Below are 13,826 nucleotides of genomic sequence, written 5' to 3'. Positions count from 1 at the left end.
GTATTGGGATGGAAAAATACTAAAATATGGTTCGGAGAAAGAATTAAAGGTGAGATTTTCAAAACTAGTTTTAGAAAGTTGGCACTCAAATCTCTCTCATTTCTAGTGGGAAAAGGGTATCCTAATTGGACACCTTTGAAAATGCCTCCTTTTTTTTTTTCAAAGGGACATAAATTCATTTTAATTAGTTTGTATTCTTCAGCTGTTTAAGCACCTCAGAAAATGTCACCATGAGTCAACAAAGATGTGCTAATCAATTACATCAGTGAGGTTAACATTAGCATCCCAGAATTAAATTATTCTTCAAGATTTATTATATGATTTCTAAAAGAAGTTGTCTCCTATAAGACTGGATTATATGAAGAATAGTGCTACCAAATCCAATGCCTAGGCCAGTATAAATATCCTAACATTGACATCCTGAAGTTTGAATACTGACACGTGAAATCACAATGTTCTTTCACAGCCTCATCCAGGGTCCACTGAAGTCAGACAGAAAATTTCTGATGACTCATGCAGGTTTTGTCTCGGGCTTTTAATACAGATTTTTCCACCCTATTTAATGCCTGACCTCATACAGCTTTGTTCCTGTAACAAAAATCCTAGGGAATCTCATTCTGTCTGGTATCTGATTTTTGCCTGATTTCTTAGAAATGTCAAGGCAGTTTTCCAGCATGGTTGAACTCAGAACAAAGCCTAAAGGATGGTGAATACTGAGATTCTTTTAAAAAATACACTTTTAAATTATAAAGTTTTGCAGATTATGCTATAAATTAGGTTTTGGTTAATACTTAGCAACTCTGGTGATAGAGTACAAGCTTTCTGTTACATTTAATGTTTGTAAGATATAAGAGTCGTGCACATCTTAAAACACTAAGTAAGCGTGGTGGAGAATGGGGCCTGTAATAACTTCTGACGTTGGGAGCCCATCCTGCAACAGGAGGGGAAACCACTGCAGTTCAGCAGTCAAAGTGCTGGACTGGGCCCTTGGAGCTGCATACTTCACTCCTGGCCTACAAACCACATTGTATGAATTACTACAACTCTGCCAGCCTGAATTTCCCTCTGTTTAAAGGCAGTGAATGCTAATTTTTTTCCCAAAGCTCTACGGTAGGTGATTGTTTTGTTTGATTAGGACCAACTCAGACAGCAAGAAAAATGCAAAGAAGAAAGAATTTTTTAGACAGTGCCATTAATTTTGTTTATGGCATGTTTTGCATTGGTAGTGTAACAAACTGAAAAATATATCTCTCTTTGAACCTCACTTTCTTCCTTCACACAGAGTTTTTCAATTTCACAGCGCACAACTGATTCTGGAGGAGGGGGGGCAGAGGGGAGAAGAGAAGTGATGATTTTGGCAGCGACACCGTTATGATTTGCTAAAATAGCAGCTTGGCAAATCTGGTTTCTCAAATAGCTCATGTTTTGTTAATTACTGACAGCTTTGTTTTTAACTGAACGTGAAACAATGTAGAGAAATGGGCAAGCATGGCCCCTGACTCACCACTGCCCGGCTAAACTCGGCAGGTGGGAGCAAGCTGTCTCCAAGAAGGGGCCCGAGCAGTAATTGCTGCCCCAGTTCATGAGGTTCAGCTGATAGACACAAGGGGAGAATTCCTGGAACCCAGCTATGAGGTGCCCAAAAAGAATTCTTCCCACCCCAAGCTCACTGGGCCAGTAAGAGATTAGAAATCTTGCCAAAAAGGAATGTGAAGCAGGCTGGAGAGGTACCCCTTTCCCCAGACACGCTTTGATCCAGGTAACAATGAGGCATGGGATGACTTGGGGGAACTGTTGGCCTCGGTTCTGTCCCATGTGGAGAACTGGGAGGGATCTAGCTGCTCCAGACCACCCTGGGCTGGAAGCATCCCTGTGGGAGACAGGGGTTTACCTGCATCTTCAGGGGTAGGTGGAGCCCGCTCACTTTACCCATGTTTGCTTCAGACCAGGGACCACGTCCCATGAAAAGCAGCAAAGTGTGAGACTTCAGGATGTCTGAACTAAGTATGGGCAAAATGGGCCAGAGTAGACACTCCTCTTGCAGTTCATCTCTCAGCATGTCCTGGCCACCTGGACGTTCCCATGGAGCATGTCTCCACATACATTCATCTCCACAAAATCTGAATGATACTCAGTCTTCCTGGGTCAACCAACACAGGGCATGCACAGAGCATGGACTCACTGGGCAAGCTTGAGAGATGCACTTTGCACTGGGATCTCTAGGGAAGAAATATGGGAGCTTTGTATGAGCAGGAGCTTGTCCTGCAGGTCCTGCCCTCCCTGCTTCTATCCCAGTGAACATGATGTACTCTGGTGCCAGAAGATGGGGAAATTCAAAGATGTAGAAAACTGAAAATTCAAATCTAATGAAAGATTATTTCTTCTGCCTGCATGCATGTAATTAATCTCTTCTCTGCTCCAGGAAATCTCAGGGGCCAAGAACATTACAGATTTTTTTTTCAAGGACCTGAAACCTAATGATATAATAAAAATATCCAGCCAGGTTAATAAATTTTACAAAAGCAGATTTACAAATTCAAGGTTTATACCCATTTCTGATGAGTAGAGACCAGAACTAAAATATTACAGGGAACGAGGATTCCTAAAGATGCTTGTGTGGTGACAAGATGCTGGAGCAGCAAGACTGCTGGCCATGTAAAGCTATTCATGCATAACTGTGCTCCTAATGATCCTGTGGCAATTTATTTTTTGACCTATGTTTATTGTATTGGGTAAATGTCACATCCACTTTTTGTTTCTTTATTAGCACAGCTCATCAGGCGCTCTGTGAGTGTGTGTGTGTGTTTGTATATGCACAACACATAGACATAATTACACATAAGTCCTTCGGTGTCACTTTTCCCAGAGCAGAGTAACACTTTGCATATGAAATGAATTTTTATGGAAATAATGCTACAGAGATAATTTTTTCCGACCATTTTTTCCTCTTTACTAATACATAAGAGAAATGGAAATAGTGAGTCAGAATATATCTGTAGTCACATGGCATGAAGAGAAATTCAATTTCCAAAGTACTGAGCTTTGTGTCTCGGTGCAGAAGGGAGTCTGTAAACTTGGGCTGTACAATGCACATCACAGATCTGGCATTCGTGACTGATAAACTGTTTTGAGAGGCAGCAGCATCTCAGCAGTGTGTAGACAAAGACATTGTGCAACTGTCCTCTCGCTGAATTTAACTGGAGCTCAGGAAGTGGTCTGGGAAATTGAATTTATACAGTGAAAGCAGAGTGCTGGGAATACAGACTGAAAACTTTGGCTCTTTCACAAACTTGTTGCTTGACCTTCAGCACAACAGAAGAAGGATGGGAGTCCAAGATTGACCTTGGGCTGCGTTCCCGTCATTGGGCTGCCCTTCTTTCACTAGCACTTGTTTTTCTTGCTATGGATCAGGATTTCCTCATCCAAAAATAAAAAGGCAGGGGGGAAAAACTGACCTATAAAAGGATCCTGAATTATGAAGCCCCAGACCCAGAAGACCTCACTGACAGGTTTCTCCCTTTTTATACAGTGCAGAGGAGGAAATATTACTCAGTGAACTAAGATTTCACTGCTTGAAGCACGGATTATGTTTCAGTCCAGCTTCTCATCCTGCACAATCCTTCATGCCCCACTGATGTTGTCTAGAGAAGAAAGGCAACCTACAAATAGGTCCCACCACCCAGTGCTCCTCCAGGATGCTGCCACGGCTGTCCCCAGCTCCTCCACAGCATCACAGGCAGAGGCGCCTGCCACGCTTCCCTCTGGCAGGTCATTGCCTTGACCTCTAAACAATGGAACTTTATGCAAAGAATGGAGAGACAAAAAAAGAAAAGAAAAAAAAAAAAGAAGATGAAAAATAAAAGAAAAAACTACATGATGGCTTGGATTGAAGCAAAGAAAAAAAAATGCAGGAGTGCAAAGTACAAAGGGGTTAAAAAAAGGAAAGAGAAAAAGAGATGGGAGACTTGAATAGCATTGAATATTTGAATTTCTTTTGTTTGAGAGAGGGTTTTTTTAAGGTTGCTTGGAAATGTAAAGGGCTTTCTTTTTTTTCATTACAGGTGTTCTCTATACATTTTTCCAATTAGAAGAATCTCCTTTATATATTTAGCACTATTTAGAGGGGACTGGGAAGATAAGGCTGCTGAGGAATGCTGCAGGCTAAAGCTAGGCTCTCCAAACTGGCTTTTGTTGCGCCAATGTGAATCACTTAATAATTCATATTTCAGAATACATTAATGCAAATGATAATTTTAGCTTGCTATTGAATTTTTAAATATGCACTACAAGCAATTTATATTTCTGTTCATTTTGCCAGGTAAAACTGTTTAGACGTTTTTAACATATGCTTGGTTTCATTCATCATATATCATTCCATTGTTTTAATTCGGGGTAATTAAAAATTAGGAACATCACAAATAATACATGGAGCCCTGTGTTCACAGAAAAATAACATGGAAATTATGCTCAATCTTGCAATTTGAATGAAAGACATTTTTCAGTGATGCTGCAGTAACAAAATAGCAGTGTCCTGTGTTTCTGAAGATAATCTATATCTAAATAATAATTACTGTGACTAATTGGTATCTCTTTTTCTTTAAATAATTAGTGGGATTTTTCTGGATTTTTTTTGTTGTTGTTTAGATTTACAAGGAATACTTGGTGTAGGAAGGACAAACATGTTGTTCCTCTCCTACTGAGTTGGATAGATAATTAGAAGATTCAAAATCAGAGGTTATTGAAGATTCACTTTCTCTTTTTTGTTTCTGGAAACTAATTGTCAGCTTTGACCCCACATTTCAGAGGCACAGTGGGAGATCAAGTGGCACACAAGCTGTGAGACCCAGAGTGCCCAAGCAGGGCTTTGCCCAGGGAAAGAAAGGTAAACAGTTCTGGGACTTGCATTTGTCCCATGTCCCTCCAAGGTCCCTAGGGAAGCCAGTCCTGCTGGCCCAAGTGACCATGGCCTAGCAACATGCCACTTGGCAGGGATATATTTAAAGCAGCAGCTGGGGACAGGGGATGCAGAATTCTGCAGCATCTTGCTTTGCCTCTGTGACTTGTAGCAGAGAAATAAAATATCTATAGAGAGGGCCAAGGAGCGAGGAGGACATCCTGAGGCCCAGCTGTGCCTTCTCTCTTCCTCACATTTCTGATTGTGGCTCTCCAGCTCCAGCATGCCTGGGAGGGTGTTAACTTTGCTCTCGCCACGTTCAAGGGGTTGTGTAACTTCTCTCCCATTCAAACATGCCTGTAACAAAGAACAAGAAAGAGACTTCTGCACCCCCTTCTACACCTCTGGGGAAGATGCACCACCACCTCACCTTCCCACTCCATCCTGCTGGGCAAAGGAAATAAAAAATTGCTGCCCTCCATCCCTTTTCAGGACAGCAAAGCCATCTTTTACCACCAATTGTGCCAGACTGCATTCCACAAACACCTACTCATCCCCGGCTTTCCTCTGGCCACCACAAGTGCTCAGCTATGATAAGGTGGTAGCATTTCCTAGAAAAGAGATCTACAGACAGATATGACCCACCTAACTGTGGGACATATCCCAGAGCTCCCATATGCAAATCTCATCCTGTACTTAATCAAATATCATCCATCCAGGGAGGCGAGGAATAGAAAAAAAATGGAAGTGCTATTAGAAAAGAAATGGTAATGAGAAGAAAAGAGATATCAAGGAACGAAAACAATTTGTTATAAATTAATATTACAACCTGGGGATATAAATATGTCTGGTTATTGGAACACACATTCTCCCCCTTAAACCATTGCTTGAAGCATAAAACTTCCCACGACATGCTGTATTGGTCAATGTATCTCTGTAAGAAGGTGCTTTGTATCTCAGAGGTAGCATAAGAGCCATTAGATGTGGGTGTTGCTATGGTAACTGCTCTTTTTTTTAATTGAATAGCATAGTAAGTAGTCTTGTAAAACCCACCAACCCGTAACTTGCTGGTGCCCTGAGGCAGCATTAATGCAAGCACCTTTTCTTTGTCTTATTTCCTTCCTAGAGAGTCACAGGTACCTCGGCATAAGCTGCATCCTTACAAGGGTAGTAACTGCACCAGGAGAATATGTTCCGATGCCTTTTATTAAGGGGATGGTAAACAGAAGGTCGGGTAAGATATACCACTTTTATTCCAGGTTGCTTTCTACATGATGGGGTATGGTAGATGGAAGACTCTCCCCTTATTTTCCAGCAGAGATGGAAAAGCCAAAATCTTTTGCTAATGCGTCATCATTCACTTCTTTCACACACCCCCGCTCCCACCCCAAGCCAAGGTGCTGTATTGAAGCCAGTCAGTGAAGCATCCAGATGAAGCCTTCCAGTGCACCAGCCATTTGGATAAGAGGAATTTTGTTTGGTGTAAGGTTTACTGGTTTTCTCTTTCTGTTGACACATGTCAAGTGGTTATGTGTCAGGCATGACTCTTTCGAAATCTCTGAGACCTTCTTCTTTTATCGTAGTTTTCAGAAGACCAGTGATCTATTTGTCTCTTTAGCTGGGTCACCTGCCTGGATTTTGGATCTTCCTGTTCTTGCCTCTGTTCATGTTTTCAGTAAGTAGCAGAGTATTTCTCTATGCACCAATCCTTTTCCAAGCAGGAGAGCTGTCTCTCTGGTTGAATACCTGTTTAAAAATTTGGTCAAACAGACCAGTTTTTTTCAGCTTCAGCTCCAGAAATCCCTTTGCCACTGCTGACAAGCATGCCTTGTCACAGTTTTGCTGTGGGATTCTCTGCATGGGGCTGTATCTCCAGTTTCAATGTCTGTCATGTGAAGTGTGCTCATATACCCTCACCCTTTCCCTCCCAGCCCAGCCCCTCGGCCTCAGTACAGTTGTGACATTGTAGATGGTCTGCAAGCAGGTTCTGCCCCTGTCTGACCAGAAGAGCTCTCACAAGAACCTGGGATTGCTGCCATTTCTTTCTTCTCTGTGTTTTCATGTTTATAATTCCCCATGACCAATCATCCCAATGCTATTCCATGCAAGCCCACTGAAAGGAGCACTTCATCAGGATGGAAAGGAGATCACTGTCTTTAATGCCAAAAGAATAACTAACCTTAAGGCTTCTTTTGTTTGGGATTTTCATTTATATGTTGTCTGAGGCAAAGTCCACAGCTGAGATTTTGGTAATCCCCATTCAGGTGCTGCCAAACAAGGGTGGCACTGACGCAGATACTTGAGATAAGCATTTTTTTTTATCCTAAAGGTTTCCCAGTCATCTAAATGTCCTGCTTTGATTGTTGCACGGTTTCAGCTTTGGCAGGGCTCAAGCTGATCAGATCCAGAACTATGGGTTATTGTACTTAAGTCTTCTGAGAAGCTCTTAAAACACCTGACACATGTCCTCATAATCTGCTTTCTTTAAAGTGTTGTTGAAGGAGTGGGCACTCTCCCACATCCAGGCTGTATCCCAGGTGGGGCACAGCAACCCCCTAGCTCTCCAAACACCGTTGTTCCACAGTGGGAAAAACAATATGGGATTTACTGGGTTAGAGTTTTCTCCAAGGCTATGTAGTTTTTCAATGACATTTTGATGTCAAATAAAAAAAAAGATAGCCAGAAAAGCTGCCAAATACAAATCTCAGCTTCAGACAGCTGTAAACCTTGGGTACATTAGAGATTGGAGCTGAGCAGTATTGTCAGAGCCCGTGATGTATTTATTAACCAGAAGTGAGAAAATTTATCCCGCTTCAGAGAACTGAAGTGAACTTTGGGTGTCACATAAGCCTGATGTTGCTCTGCCATTTGGGAAGTTAATTTCCCCCTAGAAGGAAGTTACGGCCTTTAATCAAAGGCTTGTGAAAAGTGACTCATTTTGCTAGGTCGGCAAAGGTTTCTAATTTGTTTTGATATTTTTGGTCCTATCCAGAGAATGTCTCTTATTGGAAAAGACAGATTAAAGAAATAGATAAAAAAGGAGGAGGAAATACTTGATGTGCACTTGAGGTGCCTGGATTTGTTGAAATACGAGCTTGGAAAGTCTGAGTGATCTTCACATTCAGATCACAACTTCACTGTAAAAGAAAGGTCACTTTTGCTTGTATTCTGGGGCAGCTTTTTCTCTTTTGTCCCCTTGGTAAGATCTCTCCTTTTGTATTATTATGGATGTACCTTGGTTTTGAACTTTTCTTTTTTTCTCCTTTTTTCCTTATTTTTTTTTTTCTTTTTTCTTCTTTTTGGGCAGAGGACTGATATTTCATCTTTTAAAAGATTTACAAGAAAAGGAAATAATATATGCACCACTGTGGAAAAGCATGTCTCTGTTCATACCTTTGCATTTTACAGGAAAATATGTCATTCCTTTCAGATCCATGAATTAAGATGCACTATTTTTTGCTGAAGGCTATTTTAAATTAGGCTAATAAATTGCTGCTCTCTGCCTTGCGTGATAATGCATTACATTATCTACTGATGTACACGTATTGTTTGACTCTAATGGTGTGGAAATTAAATGTTAGACATGGGCCAGATGTTCCTATAGATGAATATGAAGTATGACTCTGTCATAGCTGAGTCTCTATGGGACAGAAGGTAGACGGTGAGGTTTTTTGAACAGCAACAAAAAATCTTAAGTGGGTCACTTGCATCCACACCCAAGATCCAGCCCTAACCCTGAGCTGTTGAGCAGCATTATCAACCTGAGCTCCACTATTATTCCTCAGCCAGAGTCAGTGCCTTTCTTACTTCTAACGCCTCGATGCTTGCAAAGCCACAAAGAATGGCTCATAGAGATGGCAAAGGTTTGCTGTCCTTGTCAGACTGACAGACACAGCTCAGGGTGCATCCCTGCCTCCTGACTTAGCTACAAACATTTCGAAGCTCTCCCTCTGCTCTTCCCCCTCTCCTTGTGTATTTTCTTGCAGTGGCTGAGGGGGCTAACAGATGTATGTTACAGTGAATATTAATGAAGGTCCCCCACTGGCATCTCCTCTTGGAAAAGGCAGGGGGAGAACAGTTTACAATCTCACTCGCAGGGCTAAATTACCCAGTGACTCATAATCTAAGTACCAGCAGAATGCTGCTGAACATGGGTATTTAGGATATTTGATAATGATGGACAGAGGCATTTTCAAAATTGGTAATAAAGCAGCTTTGCTTTGGGAATGCTCTGACTCACTACAGGTCACTAGCACCTACAAAAACAATAATCCTAACCATGAAATTAACCAAATGTTTGTGTGTAAGGTGGGAAGAAAAGACAATTTTTGGCCTTATCAGTAGAGGTCTGTAAGCAAACCAGAAGGATTTTTGGGAGCACTGAATTGGTAATGAATGGATTCCTTATCACTAAAAAGGAGAGATTAACTTTTTTTTTTTTTTTTTTTTTGCCAGCCCTGCTTGCAGGACTGGCCCCGCTTGACCACTGAGCTCAGTGCAACACCGTACTGAGGATTTCTTAACACTGCCCCAGCGTACAGATGGCCCCACACTGGCATAGCTGGGAGGGTGGTGAACCGTAGGATGACCATGGAAATGAACAGTGGCACGTAGGAGCAGGAAACAGCTTTGCAGACAGGGAAAAGTCCCGTACAACTGCTTCTGGAAAAAGATGCCACGGGGTAGATAGACTGAAGTGAGATGATGGAGAGCTGGCCATGGCCACAGCACCACATTGCTGCTGAATGGGCAGTGATCCTCAGCTCATCCCATGAGGGGATGCAGTGGTCAGGCATTTCCAAGGCAGAGGGTACAATTCTGAGCTGCTGCTGTGTCATACCCTAGTTTTCTGTCAGGCTAATATTTCTTCAAAATTTTGGGTATAAGCTTATTTTTTGGTGCCTGAGCTCACCAGAGGCCAGGAATTGTAAAGAGTTTTGTTATTTTCCCTGCTGAATGTGTCAGTCACCCCCAAGAGCATCAAGCCCAGACAGCAAGCTCCTTGCACATTCATGTCCACCACAGTTCTGTGAGCAATGCGGCATGGTGAAGATGAGTACACAGTGTACCCCACTTGTGTCCACAAGCATCAGTACGTGTGTCCTGTCTGTCAGAACATGAACAAGCCCAAATCCTCACCAGGGATGATGCCACAGCACTGGCCCCAGGTGAAAGGCAGTGTCAGGTCTTCGGTGTGTCGTTTGTAGAAAGCTAGGATCATTCCCTATCGAGCTGGAGTATTTCTTGGGCCTTTTCAGTGGCAGGCACTGTCAGATATACTGGAGAATGTTTTCATCACAGCTAACAGAGGGCTATCCAGATTGCTCGTAACTGTTTTTAGCACAGTAAACATGCAAACCAAGTGCCTGGGGAAAGAAAAAAAAAAATAAATAAAAAAAAGAAAGAAAAAGCCCGTCCTTGCAGTAGCTGATCATTTTTAATTAAATCTCAATCTATCAATCTAGTTACTGTGTGAGAGGGAGAGAATCAGCCTCGAATGGTTTTGGATGTGGGTGATCTGAGATGCTCGGTGACCCTGTGCAGAAGCCAAGATGGCCAAAGCACTCCTCCTGCCAGCATGAGGACAAGGCACATGGCCAGAATGGTCCCGCTAGCCTGGCCTCTGCCTTGCAGCTCACAGGTGAGAGAATCTGTCAGAGCCTGGAGTAGGTTTTTCAGGAGGTGATGTGGTTCCTTGCCTTACTGAGCTTCCATGGAAAACAGGGTTTGTGGCATTTGGGTGTCCCAGATGGCACTGTGAGAAGCATGAGCACTTCTGCCCAAGCTGCTGCAATTACAGCTTCCTCCCCAGTCGAAAGGAGCTGAGCATGGCCCAGGAGAGCTGGCTACCATGGCAGGTGGGCACCATTTGGGATGGGACAGAGCTTGGGGGGCTCCTTCTGGGCACACTGCACTCTTAGCACCTGCAGTACCTCTCTTCAGTGGATTGGGATAGAGTGACTGGGGAATGAGTTACCTTTTGGTCTCTGGGCTCAAGGATTAACCCCTTCTAATGAAACTGGTCCAGAATACTTTAAAATGCAAAGGTAGAGAGGGTTTATCTGATGAAATGTAATATTTACTGCCTTCACATCTTTTCTCTCTCACTGTTAGCTGTGTTGTTCATGAATGAAGAACAAAAAAAAGATGTAAAACAGTTGCCAGTTTTGATACCAGTTTTGGGTCTAAGAGGAGGCGGGAGGGGGAGGGAATGGCATGTGTTCATCTGCATTTCAAGAACAATGAGCCTTAAACCTGAAATTATTTCCTATTTGAAAACAGTGATTAGCTAGAGCAAATTTAGCTTACTGTATAGCATCAGCATTTGAGCATCTGAGCTGTGGCCCTCTTCGAGCAAGGTGTTCTCCAAAGGTCCTTGCCAATCTCCATCTTTCAGTGATTCTGCGATCTCAGAGATGTTATAAAAGGTGAATAAACGAAGCCTCTGATGCCCTGTTGCAAGAGGGAATTAAGTCACAGAGTAATGTACCTGCGTATACAGTGGTCTGGTTGGGTGGTGAAAAGCACTAACACCACAACTTAACATGCAGCCTGTTCCCTCAAACATGCAGCCACAGCTGGCCTTTGTTTGGCACTTGTGGCTCAAAATAAGAGTAGAGGCAGCCCTATCTGATCTATGAGAGTGCCTGCAGCGGCTTTGATTTCCTATTGAGACACCACAGTCCAACAGAATAAGTTTCTTATCCATCTCCTAACACCTTCCTTGTTTTTCACATGGAATGTGCCTTATGTGTTAATGCATTTTCTTGTAACTTACATTTCAAAAGTCTGTAGCTCCTTGATACACCTTAAGGAACCATCAGGTTTTCCATACTCACAAAGTAGCAGGTATTTTGGAAACAGCACCTTCCATTTACTGCAGTGGAAAAAACATCATCAATCCTTAATTCAGTGGAAACTACTAAATTAAAAATCCTTAAATTACCAAGGAAATTCAGGGCTTGATTCTGGATGGGAATATTCATCTGTGGAACCAAGACTACCCCCTAATTAAAGGAGCTTTATGCTAAACACAAATAGTGTTTACTGATGGGGGCAGGAGGAGGGAGGAACCAGCCACCTAAATATTACCTTTTTCTTATAAAGGTGAGCTATTATTATTCTGGAAATCTTATTTTGCTATAGGTCTCTATGTGTAACTTTCCCTGAGGGAGGTGGGTGGGGTTTTTCTACAGATTTGCCTCATAATTCTATATCCTTACTGGTTGCATAAATTAAAATGATATGATCACTGTGCTCTGTTATCATGATTTCTTACAGCTCAAAAGAACTCCCATGGCAGTCAGGCAGAAATTAAAGTCAGGCATTTTCTATCTCTTCACCAGAAGGTTCCCAATGATCTTGGACAGGAAGTTCTCTCCTAACTGTGACGGGTTTGTAAAGGGCTTGCCTTCTTCTGAATGGCACATTGTCCACTTTGAATGATTTTCTCTTTCATGTCTGTACTTTCATGGTCTCTGCAGAAACTTCCATCTTCCATGGAAATTCTTAAATGAGAGCTTGTCCTTCCTTCCTTCCTTCCTTTCTATGATAAGGATCTGTGGCCAAGGAAAACTGAGCCAAGATCTCCCAACTCAGACACCACAGCAAGTTACATCCAATCAGAACTGCTACTGTACAAGGCTGAGCACATTTCAGCTGATGGCCTGACTGACTGACCACTGCTCACTGCTCACCAGCCAGCCCTCTCATTGCTAAACAGCTTCTGGTGGAACCACTACTTAATTTAAAATGCCTTGACCAGTCCATCAATGTGGGAACCCAACAACACAAAGACTTTATAAGAAAAGTCACTGTGACTCCAAATGAAAAACCTTCTCTTGCTTTTCCCTTTGCTCTCTAATTTCCATTGCAGATTCACGTTCTGGTGAGCCATGACACATTTGTATATTAAATAACTAGCCTTTTCTGCTCTTCCCCCTGCTACAGCTGCTTCCTCACCACCACAACTCATTCTTGTTCCTGGACCTTGTTCACCAAAAACTTTCTAATAGAAAAAGAAAGATAAAAAGTAAAGAATTTTCCAGTGGCATTAGGCTGTTATAATAGTTCAAGGGTTTTGCGTGGATTTGACTTTCAGCTTCAGCCCAGGACTGTGAGCACAAGTTGTGACTGATGTGCGAGCAATCTCTCTGCCACAGTAAGCTAATCACAGCAAGCCAGCTTGAAGTGTCAGTGTATGATGGACAAATGCTAAAAGGCAAAACAGATGGGAAATAAGTCTTTATTTTTTGTTGTGAACCTACCAAGTACAGTTTGCTGGTGACGAAACCTGCAACTGCATCCCCACAGATAGGCTGAATATGAGCTCAGTTCAGAGCTGCTAAGTGAAATACTGAACAATGGAATCCTCTTTGCAAACACATTTTTGATTGGACTCTTGGCCCTAGGTGTTGAAATTTTGTCCCACTGAAAATGACTTTGGCAAAATGCTTCCAATCACCCTCCTCCTGCTCCACAGGGAGGACAGCATGCCGACACAAATAAATAATGGTTGCATCTGAAGGAGAAAGTTCAGTGAGCTGGCATAAGTGATGCTACCAGAGAGAGCTTTGCTTGTTCTATAAAGCATGAACTTTTGGCCAAGGAAATAAACAGAATTTGTCTGCAAATTTATCCTCCTACAGTGCTAAAATATTTCCATCTTGTACTTGTGAGTCTCTATATTTTTTACTAAACTCCCTGCTTCTGCTGCCTGCTGTTCTCTTCTCCCTTCTCCAACAGTTCTGTTTTCTTCCAACTTCTCATCTTTACTATTGCCTCTTCTCATGTCTTTTCCTTTTGTGCAGTATCCCATCACATACCATCAATGTTTTATCCTCCCTCTCCTTTATAGACACAGTTAGTACTTGTCAGTCCCCTGGTAGCTGTCCTGCAGCAGTGTTTCCATACCAGCCCTTCCTTCACCCTT

This window comes from Cyanistes caeruleus, chromosome 1, assembly GCF_971803275.1.
Source record: "Cyanistes caeruleus chromosome 1, bCyaCae1.hap1.1, whole genome shotgun sequence".
Lineage (NCBI taxonomy): Eukaryota > Metazoa > Chordata > Aves > Passeriformes > Paridae > Cyanistes > Cyanistes caeruleus.
Note: the sequence above shows the minus strand (reverse complement) of the source record.